We start from the raw sequence: 21,640 nt of genomic DNA on the forward strand, positions 1-21,640 counted from the left end.
TAAAACAGAGCCAATTTAAAATTAATTCCAATATAAAGGGGGTTATTGTTGGAAAATAGAGGACTGTAACTGCAATTTTATTTTAAATATATAATAAAGTTATTATATAAATTTAAGTAAGCATTGCCCTCAGGAAGAGATCCAAACTCATTAGCTAGGCCATAAAAGGTCCTGCCTGCTTTCCCAGCTCAGACCTGGCTTCTCAGGCCACTCCCATGCTTCTCTCTAGCCAAACTAAACCACTGGCTGTTGGCCAAGAATGTAGCTTCAGCCCTTCCGTTTTCCAGTGAATGCTCATCTCATACCTCACCATAGTAATTCTCATACTCCTTCAGCTTTAGAGTCCTTCTATTCTAGAATGTCCTCCCTGAACCCCCAAAGCTTAGAGGGATGCTTACTATTTGGGTTAACTCCTAATCAAGCCCTTGCTTCTTTGTGATTTTGTACTCAACTTCCCGCTGCTCCTACTAATCTGAAACCCCCAAGCATAAGCACCCAGTCCTCATCACATCCCAGCACCCTGCACAGCATCCATAATAGTCAATGTCAATCAGCGTATTTTGAATAAAGAATGCCTTCCTCTTCCCCTCAGAGCATTCTTACGAACTACATCATTGGGGAAATTTTCTCCCTATATTATATCTTTCCAGTTGAGGAGTGTTGCAACTGACTAGAGTCTGTGAGTCACCATGTTTAAGACCACAAGACCTCGACTGGAAGCAACAGGGGTAAGGACAAGGTCAAGTTCAAAAGCAAAACAAAACAAAACTCTCAACTGTGATTTCATTGTCTGTTGAGTGGAAATACTGTATATAATAATATTTCTTTTCCTCAGAGTCTTGGTGAGGTTAAATGAGATAACCCACATTAAGCACTCTGGTGAAGTACCTGGTACAAAGTAAACAGAAAATGTTAGTTTAAGGAACAATATTATAATAGAGTCTTAGAGGTCATTTAACATAGCCTCCTCCCACCCATGCAGGAAGGGCCTTGGCTGAGGTTGGGCACTTAGCCTATGTTGGACCACCCAGTGGGCTCAAGGCAGCCCACTCCCTGTGTGGACAGTCCTTGTCAGAATTTCTTCTTCCAACTGAAGTGAAATCAGCCTCCTGTACACATTGAGCCTATTATTATCTATGTAAAAAAATTAAACTTATTTTCTATTTTTTAATTCATTTGAACTGCCTACATAACATAAAATGTGTTTTTTTTCTTAAAACAAATGAAACTACAGTTGAATCTCATTTCTCCCTTTGCTTTTATCCTAGAGCTCACTTCCTTTGTAGGTGTCAACTTTCTACAAGCTAGACGTCAGTTCCCTTCCCTTTCACTGCCCCTGCTGTTCCAATGCTTCTTGTCTTTAGGCTCAAACCCTTTTCTTTTTTTATGTTCTAAGTTTTCTGTTATGAAATCCTTCACTATCCTAGTGGACTTTCTCTGATGGAATCCAAATCCAAACTGTCAAAGTTAGTCTTTGTAATATGTTGTCATTTCTTAAGGATTTTGCTGAAGAGTTTTCTCATCCCTGAACCTGGATAGGGAAGAAATAAAATTACCTTTTCACACAATCTGATAATACTAATCAAAATCTATGAGGCATAAATCCTGTGACCCAGCTATTTGGCTCACATAGTTACGCTAAAATATGTACATACCATGCACCCACATTCCCACAGACAGATGTTCACATTTTTATTTAAGTACTTACTCTAATATATATCCAAATGTTGGAATAATAAGGTAAAAATACTGACATTGATATAATTGAGTTAATTTGGAAAGATGGCCAAGAGATATTGTTAAAAGGAAGAAAGCAATTTGCAGAAAGTATGTATAGACTACTCCCACTTATGTTAAAATTTTTAAGGTAGGCAAAGAAAAATCAGTATTTACTTCTATTTAAAGAAAAATTGCCTAGAAAACTACATGAAAGGGCTGGAGTTGTGGCTCAATGGTAGAATACTTGCTGGGCATGTGTGAGGCCCTGGGTTCATTTCCCAGCACCACAAATAAATAAATAAATAAATAGATAGATAGATAGATAGATAGATAGATAAAACAAAAAAGATCAATTGTCAACTTAAAAAAACTACATGGGAAATTGTTGTTATAGTTGGGAGAAAGGAATGAGATATAGTGAAGAGGTAAGAAAACATGAATACTTTTATTCATTTAAAATACCCCCCACACTTTTTTTTTTTTTGCTGTGGAAATATATTCCCTTTATAATTTAACCAAAAAAATTCTCAACTCATAAGAGATATATGAACAACCCCCCCCCGTTTTGTAATATGCATATAATCTCATTAAATAAATTAACATTTTTTAAAGGAGTGTCTCTCAGAAAGGGGAGGAAAAAGGTCAAACAGAGAAACTAAAAAAAAAAAAAATCATCAGCGAGATAAATGATTGTAGTGACTATCCAAGTATGGTCAAAAGGAAATTAAGCTTAGCCAGTGGACTTCAAATAGTCCCATCCCATTGGCAAGGCCACCCCATGGTGGTGATGACAAGTGGTATATTTGGGTCCAATATTAAGACCTTCTCAAGTGTGAGGTAATTGCATTAGACTATTTTTGACTGATGCCAGAAAATTCAATGATTATGGAGCAATAGCAACCAAGAATGGAGAATAAAAGTACTGGACTTGGACAAGTGGAGAATTGAAATATGAAGCATCCAGAAAGATGACTAACCTGTCACATACACTTTAGTTTTGAATTTAGCTTTCATTTCATCTCTCTAGGCATAGTGTGTGCTTCTTAAAAGAAGAAAGAGATTGCATGTCATGAGTGTTAGCAGATAACTCATGCAATTACATAACAATTACATTAAAGACATTCCAGCCATTAAGTTTCAGAAGTACTTTCTGTCATGGTCTAAGGAGCCTGACATTTTACTGTACCAGGAAGCTAACAACTTCTCTTGTTACTGTTTCATGAAAGCTAGCAGAATACATGAAATTCTGGGGTCAGAGACAAAAGACTTTATTACTTGCTGCACGGTAAACAGCATAAACTTCTTATTGGTTTGAATTGATTCACTATGTACCAAAGTCCCATGGGTGACACATGGTGGGAGTAGATAGACTTCTGCACCTGCCTTTTATTGCATTAGAAAAGAGGAATATTGAGCTTGGGGTATTTACTCTTTTTATAGGGTGTGGTGGTTTAGTGTACTCTGTTGGAAGGGAGACTCTCTCTCACCTCTTAAGGTTCCCACAGCAAATGCAATTCCAAAACTACACTCACTGTAAATGCAACCACAACACTAGACTAAGACATATATGAGAAGTGGACCAGGCAAACAGTGGACAGTGGCCTTGCATTCTTGGCACATCCAACAGGAATGTTCAACTTTCTTGACACTCAGTGGTTGGAAGGAGGGTAAGGAGATGAAGGGGTGACCTCTAAGTCTTTGCTTACAATTCAGTATCTTGTAAAATGTTTACATAATTAAAACAAAATAAAAAACACTTCTAAAAGTACCAGATATACTGTTTGTATGTCATGATGACAGTTCAACCATGCTTTAAGTCTCTGGAGTATCTCCTGTAGTACCCCCCCCCCCCGCCCCTCATTCCAGGTGTTCAGAATCATAGGGAGAGAGGGAACTCAGGCTGGCTTCAGTCTGCAAAACCTATCCCTAGTCTCTTTCTGTACTCTGAACTCAAGGGTCCTGTTACCTGGACACCTCTGTCAGTTTCTGCTGCTGTCCTTCCCTTAGGTTTATGTTCTCTTGGGGCCGTTAACACAACTAAATAAATAGCCATTAACACAAATAAATAACTAAATATTATGCAGCAAAATTACAAATAGAACCATTCCTTAGTCACAACTAATCTAAGGCTAGATTTTTATGTTTCTCTCCACTGTGCACCCACTAAAACATCTTAAAAATATTTCTAGTATAATTTCTTTACTACCGATATTTTGATTAATGAATGATTCTCAAAAATGTCCTTAGCTTCTCAGAATAAAAATAATTATTTTTATGTGCATAGATATTACTTTTTCAAATGACTTAGGACTCTTATTAATAAAATAACCATAAAATAGATACTTATGTGATCCCATCTCTGTACAAGGCACTTTTCTATAAACTTTAATTCTCTCAGCAACCCAATGACAAGTATTGTTAACATTTCTGTGTTACAGATGAATGAATCAAAGCACTAAGAGTTGAAATAACTCAAAAAGACAAACACAGGAGTCAAACTTATGTAGTTAGGCTCAAGGGTCCAGCTTATTCATTAAGCAAAATTGCCTCTTTGAGATATTAAAATTTAATACACTTATTTCCACTTTTTTCATCTTTCACTGAAAAATAGGACGAGTTTAATAATAAAGTTGGTGATCTTTTGCATTTTCTTTGAAAACCTTTTGGAAAACTACAGTGGATGATCAGGTATTTTTAAAGAGTATATGTCCCCAGTCCTTATCTCCCAGTGCCTGGTAGAGTGCCTTTCCCGTGGGAGAAGATCAAAAGAGGAAGAGAAATGGGGATATGGAAGAAAAGGGTCCAAGAACAGAGATGGGGAGAAGAGGGAAAGGGCAGCCATGTGGGAAAAAGAAAGGAAAGAAAGAATCCTTTTGCTGCACAGGCCAATATTAGCTGATTGATTCAATATCAATATCAAAATGACAAGATAGGCAATCATCACCCCCAAAGTAGGTCCTTGATGCTTAAAAGCTGTTGGGCCATGGACCCAAGATCCTCTAATTTAACTTGGATGTCTTTAACCACCTTTTCATTGCCTTTTCAACATTTTGTTACTGTTGTTCCAATACACACAAACGAAAGGAATATAACAGAAAGCAAGATGCTATCCTATAAGATTCCATGCCTTGAAGTCAGAATATTTTTAATGAAGTCATAAATAAATAATTAAATATTATGCAGCAAAATTACAAATAGAACCATTCCTAGCACTGTGCTAGCAAACATGGCCAAATTTTAATTATGCAAAATAGCAAACCAATCTCATTCTCTACATATTAAAAATAAAATGAATCAATGTTTCCTGAAAAACAAACAGCATACAATGTCTTCAACTCAGCATTGATGAACAGCACTATAATAATAAACCTAACAGGATAGATGTTTTTTAAAAAGCATTTGCAAGGAAACTAATTCATTCCCAGAGTTTCCAAGGGCTTAGAATTAAAAACAGTGACAACATGTTTGTTAAAACAAGAAGAAAAATAACCTTTAGAGTGTTAATAACTATTTTCAAAAGGAAGTTGCATGACCTAATGAACTAGAGCTAAGATTGGGAGTCAGGAACTTCAAATTTTACTCTTCCTCAAACACTGTCTCACTGTGTGGCCTTGGGTAATTTACTTACCCTCTCTGTGTTTCTTCATTTTACAAAATGAGGGTTATACTGACTGCATAGTAGTGGCACTACATTTACCCGTGAATTGGTGATTAGAAAGAATCATTCAAGTATAAATAAAGAAGGGCTATGTCTAACCTGAAACACGCTTTTTAAAGTATTCAGGTATGGTAACCTCATTAGTAAATAAGACAGTTCAACAGTTGGCTTTTTAAAATGTCTTCCAATTAGTCTAAAGGTATTATCTTAAAGATTTCCACAAAAATTCACAGTTCAATTGTCGATATTGAAACTGTCGACCCTTTTGCAAAGTTTTCAAATGAGAATGGCCTATTATTTTAAAATATATTTCACTATGAAGGAGGATGAGAGAGAGAATACTGCCATGTCTGTGCCCTCATCTACCCTGAGCAAACCTTATTAACATTTAGAACTCTGACCTGGACGTATTAATGACCCACAGTAAATAGCCAAGTATGAAAAAAACCTAAGAATCAACTCATGGCACCAGCGAAAGCCCCAAGGTGAGCCCATGGTGTTTTGCACATGTTTTCTGAGTTTGTCTGCACAGATGTCTCTTGCTCCTTTCCAGGGTGGAGACCCTGCCTTACCCATCTTTGCACATGCAACACCTATAATGATGCATGGCACATGGAAAATCTTAAATAAATATCTGTCACACAAAACTGAAACTGGAGTAGTTAAGTTGGTTTCTCCAGGAGAATTGGTTTAGGAATAAATTTCTTGAATTGACAGTTTTCTAACTAACAGAACCAAGAATCACAGAGAACAGCTTCAGAAGCTTCTTCTATCAAATTGCTGGATAAGGGAATGTAATGAGGCATGACTAACTTAATAATTCCAGTAACCTCCAATAATTTTCCATTGCTCACAGATTGTCTAAACTCAGCGTGGCACACAGAGCTTGTGTGGCTCTATCACCATCCTCATTGGATAACCGACTCTCCATCCTCACCTGAACAATGGCACCTCTGTTCAAGGTTCACTTCTGTCTGGCTCATTGAACTTTGCACTAACTTACAAACACATCAAGCCTTTGTTCGTCCTAGCAACTTTCACAAGTCTTTTGAAAGGAAAATGCCTTTATATATGTTATTCTTTAAAACTAGATATCTTTTTTTTTTTAATTTTCCCCATCTGTAATCCCATGCTCTGGGAAGTCTATTAAAACTCTCCTACCCTAATTCTCTGTATACAATGGCAAGTAGTTTTATCATTCGTTTATGTATCTGATCAAAGAGAAAATTGGATCTTATTCTTTTTTATGATTCATTTTTATGATTTTAATACTAGCATGATGTGTACAGCACCATAGGTTTAATCTTCAGGTTTTTTTTTTTTTTAAAAGCCTTGAGAAACTAGGTTTTCAAAGACAAAACTAGGTGTTACACAGTTTTTTTTTTTTTTTTTTTTTAAAGTCTGGCATCCTTGATTCAAAATACAAAAGTAATTCCCTCTGCTCTCTCCCTAGTGCAGAAGTAATGGATTCCTGCTTAGTATTCTCACAGATTTCTTCTTAATCCTTGAATTACACAGGTTTGTATAACAAATGGACAAAATTGTTTTATAAAATACAGTGATTTTGTATCTTTGATTGCATAAACAAATGCCTTTTTCTATAATGGGATCGCAAATTATAGCAGTTACTGTTTCCAGGAAGAAATTTCTTCCCAGCATTTCTTGGGAAACACACATGCCTTACCAAATCTCAATCTTCAGAATAATCAGCTCAGTAAATTGAAAAAAATAATGCACAAAATTGTCATATCTCTACTGTGAAAATTAAAATAGCACAGAGATATGTGTTTGAAGAAATTCATTAATGTCAAGTTGTATACACAAGTGAAAAGAGATGTCATATCATGTAGAAGATTAAAACTCCCATGTCTAAGAACTGGAACCGGGCTTGATAAGAGGGAGGGAAGTTAGGTTGGACCTGAAATGAATTCTATGTTAGCACTTATGATGGAAATGCACTAGTGCTCTGACAGTAAGCTGTGCTCCAGCACCAACACTGTGACCCTGGAGGTCCCTGATAATGAGTTCACTACGAATAGCACTCTAATATAGTATTAGATTCCCCCTCCAAAAATAGGAATGGAATGCAAATTTGCCAAAGAGAATGAATAAAGCTCAGGATTCATGCTTTGGGGGAGAAAACTCTTGGTCTTTTGTATCCTATAGTAGTTTCAGCAAAGGAAGGTTATGCATAGCTGTAAGATATCTTTACTAAAAAAGAACAACCTGCTTCACATCCATATAGCAAATTTCCTCCAACTGTGGCTTCCTACTGTCTACAAATCATCTATTTTCCTTGTTCCTTCTACTTGTGATTATGTTAATTCACCAGGTAATGGTTTCCCCAATTTTTATGGTTAACATACTTATTATATCTGCTTTTATGCAGATGAGCAAAGCTGAGCTTTGGAAACTTACTAATTCCAAGTAGTAGCTTACATTCACTAAACATTTACTACATGCCAGATACTGGTTTTAGTTTATGTGCAGTATCTTATTTAATGCTTACAACAATTTTATGAAGTACATACTCTAACCTCCATTTTTCAGAATAGGACATTGAACTCAAAACTAATCAGCTAGGAACCTTCAGAGACATGATTCAAACCCAGGTTTATATGATGTCTCAACACTATCTTATCCACTCCACATTGCTTCTCATTACCACTGCTCATGGTTGATAATCTTGTCTTTTTACAGTAAAATCAGACATATCTGGCAATGCTCTTTAAATTATTGGAGAACCCAGATGCAACAATATCTATGTCGGGTTCAAGTCTCATGTATGACACAGCCATGCCAACAAACCCTCAATGAAAAATCCCTCTACTTTTCTGCTTCAAAATGACATATCAATCTAGAGCTCAAGCAGAACTTATAGATGGTTCAATATAGCACTTCCTGGATTTTAGCTGCCTGAGTCACTAGAGAGTCATTCAAACACAGATGGATGGGTCCCAATTTCAGAGCTTCTGATTCAGTATCTCTGAGTGGGAGCCTAAATTGTGCATGTCTATTAAGTTCTAGGTGATGCTGCTGATATAAAGACTATGTTTCCAAAGCCAATGATCTAATTTTAATTAATTTTCAGGTGCAGAAATTGAGGCCTGGGAGATGAGTGGGCTTAACAACTAAAAAGCAGGGGTAGAATAGAACCCGGTATTATTTTTCTCTCCTTACACAGCCACTGAAAATAATGGACAATACAAATAGCCTTTCTTGGAGGAAGAAAGCTTATATACTACCGGTGGAGGTGGAAGTTGGCACAAGTTTATTGGAAATGATTAGGCATAACATATAAGGCACTTTTAAATATTCAAACCACTTGACACTCAATTTTAGCAGACTGGTCTTGGAAATAACCAAACTTATATAAATATTTTTATGATTTGGGTAAATACATATATCATACCTAGATTATACAGAGAGATATAAAATAGGTTTGTTGAAGAGTGTGGGGAGATTTGTCACTAAGACTCAGCATTATCTCCTCCAGAGGCTTTTAGTAAAAATTACACTGTTCATGATGAGGACAGCAGACTTTGCCACTCTCCTGCCTCCATCTATATGAACTTTGGAGAAGAGCCAACTGAAGCCTCTGTCTACACTTAATTTCATCAGGGGCAAGGGCTACCCCTCATGCTATCACATCCTGCTGAATATTCAATTAATCCCCTCTCTTCCAGGTGCCTGCAACTGTCCTTGGCCATTAGACCAAGAATTGGAAGGGGTCAGACAGACTGCCTGGATGTAGACGATTGAGAATGGATGATTGGTGGGTCATCACCCACACCAAGAACAAATAAATACTAATTTAACCTTCAGTGGAAATGACAATGGAGCTATGCATTTGAGGTTCTCCTCTCAGGTTCCCTTGTACCATGGTTCCTGACCTACCCCTATTGATTCTTCATAGTGCCTGGATATTTTCAAATCTGTTCTTTAGAGATAAACACACAAACAAAAGACCCAGCTCTGTCAATAGCACCATAATTATCTATACTTTGAATAATGTCTATTAAAATTAATAAAGGATATTTTTTGCTGTTTTCCAGGTGGTGACTTTATGCCTAGATATTTAGGAAGGTGAATGGAGGATTTTAGGGAAGGTGATTGTCAATGGGGAAATGGAGGAGCAATGGATCTGACAATATGATGAAGAAATACAGGCCCAGAAAGGGAGAGAGCAGTCTAATTAATACTTCAAAATAAATAATACCACCAAACAATTAATACACATTTCCATGTTCAAGAGTTTTAAGTCAAGTTGAAGAACAGAAGTTTCTCACAATTCCATCTTTCCCCAACAGTGAATTATTCAACCTCCTCAATCTCTTCAGCTCATCATCTCCAGGACCAGATATAAGTATTGTGGAGCCTGAAAAGTATGTATAACAATGAGCACAATATATACATGTCCAGGCTTGAAGGGGCCTGGACCAGCAAGGAGCCCTAATATCAGCAGCTGCTCAGTAAATTCTTGGTTGATTGGCTCAAATAGATTGTCCAATAGAATATAATAGCTTTGTGACTGCATATAAAAAGGACAATGTGGAAAGTTCTTGCACTGTTGGACAATAATCATCTAAAGCCTTTGGTGAAATCTCTGGGTAATGCTTTTCCCTAAGTAGAGTTGGGTAATGAGTTCAAAGGCAACAGAGTATTTCACTCATGAGTTAGAACACAGCAGTGCGCTTCTAACATTGAAAATGGGAACAGCTATAACCACTTTCTCAGTTTTACTTATTCACACGGTCATGAAAACTTATGCAGAGTTTATTGCAAATATATCTTGTAAGTAAAGTTACATGAAGCAATAAAATGTAGCAGTGCTTGCTTTACTAGGCCACTCTGGACTTTTCCAAAACTCTCTTGTTCTTATGCAGCGGCCATTAAGCTAGGAGCCATGATTTTTTGTAATGTAATTAAATGGAAAAGGACTTTTAACATTTTTAATAGGCTTATGAAATATTATTCCCCTGGTTCTTTGAAATATGAAAACAGCAGCACATTGGAAACTTGAAACATTGAAGATTTCTTTTAATTAATCACATGGCTTTGAACAGAGACCATTAAAAAATTTTAAACAACCAAATTTGGGGCTATTTTACCAAGAACAGTAAGCACTGATTGCTTTAGACAAGCCATGATGTAGAAGGTTGGAAAAGTTGGCTTCTGTGACCAACTGTGCATCTTCCAAGGTCTTCTTGACTTTCTAGGCTCAAGTTACTGTGCTTCACCTATTTTGTAATCATAAAATATTGCTGGACAGGTCATCTACTTCTCTCATTTTCTCCCTTTTCTTTTATTCTTTCCTCCTTTTCCTCTTTCTTTATTTCTGGAAACTTAAAAAAGACAGAAAATTACAAAGATTTAAAGGGCAAAAGTCCTCACTCTCACTATTGACAATTGAATCCTATTAGTATTTTGCTTTATTTGCTTTCAGTTTTTTTCTCCATGAACATATGTTAAAAAATCATGAGTATCCTATGATGCCATTGTCTTATTAAAAGAAAAAAAAAAAGAAATAAAAAACCCCAGAGATCAAGTAGAAGTCCTCTTTACTCAGTATCTATTTTTTAAAATATAACCCATATTTTCCTTTCCCTGCCTCTGATGCTTGTGATTAAACCCAAAAACTCATGCATACTAGGCAAGTTCTCTATCACTGGCTTCATCCCAGCCCAATATTCCCAACTTCTGGGAGTATTTATTACTATTAAGAATTAATGTATTACCCTTCAAGTCTTTAGACAAATTGTTTGCATACACAGAATAGCTATACTATTGCTTTCAGTATATTTTAAAATTATACACAAATCAAAACATATTGTTCATTTATTATGTAACTTATTTAATGCACTAAGTATTATTTTTAGGCTCTATCCTTATTGCTACAGACAGCTATAATTCATTTGTTTAGATAGCTGAATAACAATAGCCCAACACTAAATTCCACTTTGATGGGTGCAGATATTGCTAATATAAGGTTTGGGATTGGGTTTGTTTGTTTCTTTTTGCGGTTGGTGGGTCAGTATATTTGTTATATCCTTATCTCTTCTCTTATTACCCCTTAGTTTATATTTTCTTAGCAAAGTTTGTCACTATCACTATCTTCTACTTACCTAAGACCTGATTTTAGTTTTACCTGCTTCATTTAATCCAACTATTGTGCTGTTTGCTGAAATGTTAGTTTATTCTTTTCATAGCTAATATGTATTTCTTCCTGCTGCTTTGTGTTCTGAGCTAGAAGCCACTTGCATTTTCTATGTGCAGGTCTATGAAGAGTGAAGGGACCTCTCCTTCTCACTGGTCTGGCCAATGAACAAGTTTCCCTACTGATCTGGGCTTGGATCCAGATATTCCAGGACAATACAAGAGATCTTACATTGAGACTATAATGCTTCAGAGAACTCCACATTAGGGATCGCATGCACTCACCTGGACCAATAAAACTAGCACTTGTTCCTTAGTTTGATTTTGGATAGTGGAAAAGTACTCAATTAAAATATTATTATCCAAAGAACTATATTGTAATAAAAAAATAAATAGACAGTAAACAAACTAGAAATGTCTAGGCTGATAGAGATTTATCTTTCTCAATGGGATCATAGATGGCTTCTCATTCAGGTACATTTTGATTTGGCCCTTTAGAACTGATAGAGCATGGAAAAGGCAGGTGGGGCATTATGAAAGCAGAAGGAACAGCAAGTGCAAAGTCATGGGGATATGAAAGAGCAAGGCCAATTCAGAAAATGGCACAAAATTCCAGATGACTAGAGAGAAGGGAGTAAGGAGAAGAGTGGCAGGAGCTGAGATGGGAGAAGCAGATAAGGCTGAACTGGACTTGGATGTTTACTGTCATGGAACACTATGTACAAAGACTGGAGGAATTGTGTAACTACGGTTGACACATACCTAGCACATGGGCTCACCTCCCTTTCCTCACCCCTAGGAACATTGATTAGCCATCACACTTCTTCTCAGTGAGCTCTAGCATGGCCTTAGAAACCTTTCACCATGACACTGCCAGGAAATGGTTTCCAGTTTAGAAGAGCCATCATTATTTTTTTTCATCTCGGATAGTAACAATGGGGAGCCTCTGAAAAAACCCATTAGTACTTCACAAAAATAACTTTGGTAAAGCGATGGGCAAAAAGATGGAGCAAAAAGAAACTGAGAAGATGAAATAGGGCAATTGATATGGAAAGAAAGTAATAAATTTGAGAACAGCAGGTGGGCTCAATCCAGATTTGGCAACTAAGAAGAATAGAGAAGAGGATAGTAATCAAAGGAAGCATGGAGAACATTTATGATTTATACAGCTGGCTGGGTGGGTAGCACCTGATTCCATATCCCCTTAAACCTTCCCCATCCACACAGGATTTCCACTGAAGCTTCAGTGGACAATTCATGTGCATGCTTTCAGCATCCTACTCCAAGTACCAGCAAAGTTCTACTACTTTCTCCAGAGTGTTAGAAAACTCTAACTATATTAGTAGGCCAAAAATGTGGTAAAATCTATGACTTTGGGAGTGTGAGCAATGAGAGCTAGTAGATAAATGTCCCAGCCTCCTGCTATTCAGAGGGTCAACTCTGAAGCACATTCTACATGGTTATGATTAGATCGATAGCACACATTTATTTATTTTTATGTGGTGCTCAGGATTGAACCCAAGGCTTTGCACGTGCTAGGCAAGCACTCTACCACTGAGCCACAACCCCAACCCCATGTTTCATTCTTTTATATGCCCTTATGTTACTGATTAGTGTCCTTTCTTTTCAACTTAAAGACCTCCACTTAGTATTTCTTTATTATTCTTTTTTTATTTGAAGCTTATTTTTATTTTTTAAAATTTTATTGTTTTTTTTTTAGATGTCCCATAAGTTCCTTCATTCTTCACTCTTGTTCATTCCTTTTTCTTTTTGATCATCTGACTGGATAATTTTAAATGACCTGTCTGTGATTTCTTATGAAGTAGATCTAGTGATAATATTCTCCTCAAATTTCCTTTGTCTAGGTAAGTCTCTATTTCTCTTTCATTTATTAAGGATTGCTTTTATAGTTCACTTGCTTGGAAGTTTTCTTAGTTTGTTTGTTTGTTTCTTTCTTTCTTTCTCTCACACAGAGGCAAATACCCAGCCTTTTTTTAATATTTATTTTTTAGTTGTAGGTGGACACACATATCTTTATTTCATTTTTACATGGTGCTGAGGATCGAACCCAGTGCCTCACATGTGCTAGGTGAGCACTCTACTGCTGAGCCACCACCCCAGCCCAAGTTTTTGTTTTCTTTTACCATTTTGAATATATTCTCCTATTTGCTTCTGGAGGGAAAAATTTCTTCTAAGAAATCCAAAACTATCAAATCTTATGGGTCTCCCTTATACATAATGAGTTACTTTTCTCTTGCTGCTTTCAAAATTCTCTTTGTCTTTTGACAGGTTAGACCTCTTTGGATTCATCATGTCTGTGTCTGTTGGGTTTCATGAATCTAGATGTCAAATTATCTCCCTAACTTTGGGGAAATTTCAGCTATTATATCTTTAAATAAGCTTTCTGCTCCTTTTCTTTTCCCTTATCCTTCTGAGATTTCTGTAATATGTATATCGTTTCATTTGACGATGTCTCATTCATTCTTCACTCTTGTTCATTCCTTTTTCTTTTGATCATCTGACTGGATAATTTTAAATGACCTGTGATTTCACTGATCCTTTTTTCTACTTGATTGAATATGCTGTAGAACTCTTCTAGTGAATTTTTTAGTTCAGTTAATTGCATTTCTTAGCTCTAGAATTTATTTAATTCTAATTGGTTTCTCTTTGTTTAATTTTTCATTTTATTCATGTATCTATTTCCTGACTTTATTTAAGGTCTGAGTTCTCTTGTAATCAAGTATCTTTAAGACAAATATTTAAAATGAAAGAAATATGACCCACTCACTCTATGTATTTATTTACTTTTTCTTGAGTGGGTCATAGTTCCCTCAGTCTTCATTGTAGTTGCTTGTAGCTTTGTGTTGATGCCTGTTAATGAGAAGAAATAGCTCCTTCTCCTAATCTTGATGGACTGGATTCAATGGGAAAAGACATTCATCCATCAGACTGGCTGAAGAATCTGAGAGGCTCTCAGAAATTTTCAGTGGATATGTCTTCACTAGACTTGTGCACACGATTGATTCCTAATTAGATAGCTTTACTTCTGCCATTATTTCTTTGTTTAAGAACCACTGGTTTCTTGTACCCTGTGGTGTCTGGCTACTGGATAACTGACTGGAACATTGCAGGTACATTTACTCTTTGCCTTCCCTTCTTGGGAAACCAGTATTATGATGGAAAAAGAAGTCCTGGCCCTTGATTTCTTGTTTTTTTTTTTTTTTTTTCCCTCGGTTTTCTCCCTTCATGGAAAAACCAAGGGCCAGGACTTTTTATTCCATCATAATACTTTGAGTTGTGCACCTTCTCCCAATCTTGTAAGCTGTGCAAATGACAAAAAGATCCTTATTTCTTTTGTTCTAAATTGCCCTCAGGTGTTGAAACTGTGCTGGTTCTACCAGTGCTCCAGATGAGATGAGTCAAAAGGTGGTCCCTTGCTTAACACACTAAAAGGCTGAGACATTTCAGGCATTTTTCACTCTTCTGTCATCCCTCTTGGGGGAGAGGCTTCCTAGGCATCTGAAGTATGCTGATTCTATCAGAGATAGGAACCAGGCCTTTGGGCAGCACCACAGGAGGCTAAGGCTGGGGACATTGAATCCTGCTTCACTTTTCCTCCCCTGAGGGAGAGATCACAGCCTTAGGTAATCTGGTGCTGAACTGGGTGAGCTTGTGGGAACGGAAGTGAAACTATTCTTCTTACCTGTTTCCATGTGGCTATTCTTAGATTTGTGCTCATATGAAGTACTCTAATTTTTAAGTGGGTTCTGGATTTCTCATAAAGATATTTTGGTTCATGTACTGTTAAATCTGTGGGTTTTTTATGGAGAAATAAAGGACCAGGACTTCTTATTCCATCATAATACTGACATCATTAATTTAGTAAGACTGTATTACAATTGGCTGAAAAATTATCATCTGATTGATATTTGTAATATTAAGTAGAAAAATAATGTGAAATATCTTTTTACATTATGTAAGCATTTTGCAATGAGGATATTTGGGTTAAATAAAATGCATCTTTTAAAATAATTTCACTTTCTTTTTACTTTCACTTTTTAAAAAGCAATTATTAGAAAACAAAATTATTTATGTGACTAACATTGTATTTCCATTGGTAGTACTGGTATAAAGTGTCCTAAGTCATAAGTTACAGATCCCTAGCTAATGAAGGCCTCTTCTAGGTGTAGGAATTATGATTGGGAAAACCTCTTAGCAACCCTTCTTTGGCTTTGTGCTTATTGTGTGTCTACTGCACTGATATCCTTTAACTTTAGGGGCTGGAGAAAAGTACAAGTCTTATTTTTTAAAAAAGCAAAAGCTTTGTTAGGTTTTAGTTTAGTTTTGTTTCCATTTTTGACCCAGATTTTGGCTTTTTAAATTATCTGTCAGTTTGTTTTATTGAGTTCTTGAACACTGGATTTTCTTTCAAAATGGCAGGAAGAGGGTGCGGGTGGGGCCTGAAGAAGGAATAAACAAAAGGAAGCAAAACAAAATGAAACAAAACAAAAATCCCTTGGCTCTGTTGAGAACTGAGTGAGGGTGTGGCTGGAACTAAACTGGCACCTACTCCTGGAGTCCAGATGTAAGGGATCAGGTGGAGGGCAGCCTGGGGTGGAGCTGAGACAGTCACAGAGGAGAAAATGCTAAGCCAGGGGAGTGAATGTTGTTCTTGAGACGGGGTCCAAGAGAGAAGATGCCAAAGGCAGTTGGTGCCAGGGACGAATCACAATGGTGAAAGCATTGCAAATGAGCTGCTAGAGAAAACACAAGCGTGAGGGGCAAGCCAGGTGGAAGTCAGGGAAGATGGGGCAGGAGGACAGGTAGATGTGTCTTCCCAGAGTCCACATCGTTCTTGCCAGGTGACATGGCTTCACTACCTCTCTTATCTGGCTCAGCAGCTCTGCTGATGACATTTGTTTTCTTCTCTGCCCTAGCAGTCAGAGCAGACTCAACTGGGCTCTCTTAAAATTGATTGGTAGTGCTTAGTTTCTCTCTCTCTCTCTCTCTCTCTCTCTCTCTCTGTCTCTCTCTCTCTCTCTCTCTCTCTCTCTCTCTCTCTCTATATATATATATATATATATATATATATATATATATATATATATAAAATTTATTTATCTCCCTCACTGAGTCAGAATTACCTTCATTTTCTCTCCATTGCCAGTGCCCAGCACAGTTACAAACTATAACCAAGTAGTAGGAGCAGTGGTCAGAAAAAGTGGAATGGAAATTAGGAAATTATGTCATTCAAGGATATGTAAATCCAACTATTTCTTAAAATGTTCTTGCAAATTCCTTTTTGAACAATGCAGATATTTAAATATTCATATATACACATATTAAAATGCAGCGTGTAATAGAAAACTTCCATTTTGGTGTCAATCTAGGCAATGGAGCCCTGCTTTAAATATGAGTTGGGGAGGCTGTTTTTGAGAGCAGTGCTTTGTAACTGCATTGTTCACTAACTTGAAGCAACTAAAACTCTCCCAGAGAAGTGAACTGTCCTCATGAAAATAACTGAAAGAAACACACCAAGTTTCTTGGCATGATGCAGCAAGGCAGGCTGCAATAGATTAGCTCTGCCCTTAACAACAAGTTTCACTGGGCTGATGAGAGATGTTATGGAAACGTATCAAGGGAAAGAGCACTCCAGCTTCAGCTGGCCAACAGACCATCGGGTAATCACTGCAATGAAAACACTGAACCAGCACCAAGACTCACAAAGCAGCTTATTATAAGGATTTAATATACAGTATTATGGAGAATCTTGATAGCTCTTGTAATAGGATATGGAGCCTTGCTCTTCTCAGTCCCCAGTTCAAATTTGGATTGAGTCCATTTTGACTAAAATTAGTTGGCATTTGAGACAATTTGGAGATCCTGGCAAAACAAGTTGGTCATCTCATCCCAGCTACCAGAGAGCTGACCTCACACACGGGGGCCACCTCCAAAAAGTCCTGACTGATGCACACAGTCATGCTACAGGTTTCCTGGTATAGAAATAGCAATAGTGTTCTCACTAACATTATTTGAAGGATGCTCCAATCACAAATTCCAGTTCTGTGATCAGAAGGACCTTCAGTTCTGGAAAGTGGAGGTTTCAAAAGTTGTTATTTGTTTGTTTTAAAAATAAATACCATCTTTCAAGACAAGTTAAGTTCTTGTAATCAAACTTCTTTTAAGTAAGAAACATGGCTTTTCAAATCATCAGCAGCTCAGGTAGTTTATGTGGAGGCTACTTGCCAAGGACCACGTCTGCTCTGCATTGAAGTACAGTTGAAGGTTTCAGAAGAAGTTTTCTCCTGCTTGCATAATACTGGCTTTCCCTGGATCCTCATCTATCATTGTTTATCAAACTCTAACCTATCAAATGGTTGAATCTGCAGAACAAAAATATAAATAAAATGAAGTTAGCAAAGGCTTGCTACCTGTCTTCATCTAATGGGAAGATAGTGTCTGCCATCTGCCCCACATTGCTACCTCCTTTTTTCTCAAAAGGTTGGGAAATAAAAGGTTATCAGAAAAATGCCAGTGAACATCAAGTTAATTGAGGGAGTTGAATGGCCAGGATTTTCTGAGACACTAAAGCCTTGGGAGCATTGTTATGTCCTCAGTTCAGTACCTACATACATCGTCTATCAGACTGCCTCCTACATTGCCTCAGCCAGAAGAATGGAGTAGCAGGGAGAGCTAGGGAAAAGACGAGTAGTACTATGGGCTTCTCCTGCCCACACTCCTGAGTTTCCCTGCACACTGCCACCTTGGGGCTCTTCCTTGTGACTCCAGCATATCTTTTTTATACTAGTCATAAAAATCTTCATTTGAGTGCAGTCTTCCAGTTATCCAAAATCTAGATTGATACATGCTTTCAGGATTGTGCAGTTTGAAGATGACATAGTAGTGAACAGTCACTGCAAGTATCTGGTTTTCTTTTCAAACTGTCATCTTCTCAATCCAGGGTCATTAAAACCAAAGAGGAGATTTGGAAGTATCTCACTCTACCTAAACAATACCCTTTTAACAGGCAGAGCTGTGAAGATTGTCAGTTGAGTGACATCACCAAAGGCATTTTTAAACACTAGAGAGGAGAAACAGCACAGTTCTCTGTCTGGTGTTTATTTTGTTCACTTTCCTTCAAAAATCAAACCAGAAATGATATTTCACAGATAAAATAACCTACCTTTTTCATAGATTGAAAAAACCCAACAAAATGTGCCTAATATAAAAGTAATAAAAGGAAAGTAATTTATATTTCAAAATGTATTTCAATGCGTCTATAGGCTCAATAATCATGGCAGAGAGATCTAAATGTAGCCTCAAAAAGCTGTGTTTTATTGGCAACATTGCCAATAGTGACATGCATTTAATGGAATTATGGACTGAGCTTTTTAGCTTTGAATAAAAAAAAGGACAATCCTCTACATGAGTTGTTCTCCTTAAACATTCAGTATATGTCAAAGCTGAGGAAAAGATACTTTATATAGATCTGCAAACAGAGTAGGGGTTAGGCTGGGGTAATCATAAACAGGTTTTTCACCTTTGTGAATGCCAAGTCATGAGAGATGCTAGGCAATTCTGTATATCTCAGGTCAGATGGCACAGTACAGGATGTCTAGCAACCCTGCTTCCTGATACTTAGAGGTCAATAGCAACCCTCCAGTACTGTAGCAACCAAAAATACACCACCACTTCCTGAAGTACCTTCACCAAGGACCACTGAGCTAGAACATAAGTCTTGGGATTTTGTTCCTGGTGAAGCTCTGTGGTGTGTTACCCCAGAATTTATTGTAAATTACTTGTTCAGTGTCCACTAAATTATAAGTTCTGGGTGGGCCCAGGCTATTTCTATTCTGGCTCATCACTGCATAACCTAACTAGATTGGACTAGACTGCATAACCTAACTGTACTAGACACTCAATAATTATTTGTTGGATGCATCAATAAGAAAATGAATGAGTGGATAAATACATATATTGCCATTAGACCCACATTAATTTATAAATACAGGGTAAGTCTGTGTTGCAGTACTTAAAGCATCCTTCCCTTTAAAAATGATTTTACTTAAGGATAATTATAAACTGACATCCTATTTAATTCTAATTACTTCTATGGCATCTCATATGAATATAAGAAAACTCCTACCTGGATATCTGAAGCATCATAGCCTTCCTTTTCTTAGATCAGAACAATAGAGCTTTGTCCCAGAGAGTCAATATTTTGAGAAAGCAAGTAAGGCTGGCCTCAAAAATCCCAAATCTTTCTCTTTTCCTGCCTTCTCCTTTTTCTTTGGGGCTGTGAGGAAGATGTAACTTTTGGAACCCAGCTCTTTGGACTAGGAGTCAGAAGTATGAATTTTCATGCCAGTTTTACCATTAAACAGCTGTGTCACCTTAAGAAAGTGACTTCACCTCTCTAAGACTCTGTTTCCTTATTTATAAAATGAAATGGTAAGATTACGAGTTTCTAACTGTTCCTTTCAGCTGTTACACTTAACATTTCAGTGACATTTTATAAAAACCAGGGACAGGTAGACCCAGTTGTAAAAAAGGTAGAAACATTCTTTTTTTTTTTTTTTTTAAACACAATGGTTAGAAACTGAGCTTTGCCTTGCTGAATGACAGAATATTCTTGGAACTTCACAGAAGAAAAGAAAAACATGTTTATAAGGATTGTATGTTTTTTTGTAAAGTCAACATAACTAATTTCTCTTTCTCTCAAGAATGTATTTCCTTTATTTATACTTATATATTTATGTGTAATTGATATTATTATATGTTTATATTTCCTTCTGTGTTAGCTGGTCAATCTTTTGCCTGATACAGTTTTATTTTTCTTTACTTCCAATGTTCAAAAGGCCTTAACCAAGCCATCCAAAGTAGATATGACTTTCTGATAATGACTCCCCTCTATCAGAAATGGGATCTGGATATTTCAATATCCATAACAGCAAATAAGTAGTTTTCTCCATTGTAGTTTCCTCAAAACTCTGTGCTTTTGAGTTAAAGTTTAATTACCTGAGAACTTTCTTGTTTAGGCCTAACGACATGTAAGTTTAATATTGAGATTTCAAAGAGATACAATCTGGAATTCTAAGATCTTCTATTGTTAGCCCATGAAATCAGGGTATTGTTTTTTCCTGGGGAAAAATGAATTAAGATGCATCCATGTGGCCATTGGATTTTATTTCAGCAGTGAGCCTCCTGCCAACATTGCTCTCAGAGGGGTTGTCACCTATGCTGAGGTACAGAGCTACGTGATTTAAGCATGAGGTACATCCTAGCTCACTGGAAAACAGGAGCATTTTGAGGGCCACCCTCAAACACCAGGCTAGGCTCCTCCTTAAAGAATCCACAGGTAGATACTGATCCACTTTCTTTCCAGACACAGAGGAATACTGGGTTTATCAGTGGTGGAGAGGAAATTTTAGCAGTCATTAACAATCCTATACTACACCAACTACATTCTTACTTCTTGTATTGAAGGAATCAAAGAAAGAAGAGGGAATGTTGATTGTTCAGTTTCCCATATCCATTTGCCCTAGGATCCTGATGATTAAAAAGGCAGAGAATTCTATTCAGAAGTTTATCATTCTTCAGTGGCTTGAAATTTGGTATGATGGTGGGAAGTTATCACAGGGGGGGGAGGAGAGGGGGGGGAGGGGGGAGATATCCTCAGGGAAGGATCTGGCATTTTGGATGACTTGGATGACAACACTCAGTCCTTAAACTCCAACAGTAAGATGGCAAATTGTGACAATTTTAATACCAACCAATATAGAGAATCCCTGGATGCAATTTAGAAGCCCCAGGCTAGATTCTTCTTCATCTTTCATGCAGAACATGCATGTTTGTTTGGTCTCAGTGATTACCAGAGAGTTAGGCCACTTCCACCCCAGCTTATAAGTAGTTAGAGGAGAAAGACATGGCAGGAATCATATGGAAGATATATCAAATAGGGTTTGTGCCAAGTGCTCAAAAAAAAAAAAAAAAAAAAAAAAAGAATGGACTGATAGCCAAGCCCACTGAAGGGTTAAAGCAATAGACTTTTCTCTCCTCATTAAAGCATTTTAAAGCTTAACATAGTTTTCATTTTTTTAGCATTAA

The sequence above is a fragment of the Urocitellus parryii genome, chromosome 5 (assembly GCF_045843805.1).
Source record: "Urocitellus parryii isolate mUroPar1 chromosome 5, mUroPar1.hap1, whole genome shotgun sequence".
NCBI lineage: Eukaryota > Metazoa > Chordata > Mammalia > Rodentia > Sciuridae > Urocitellus > Urocitellus parryii.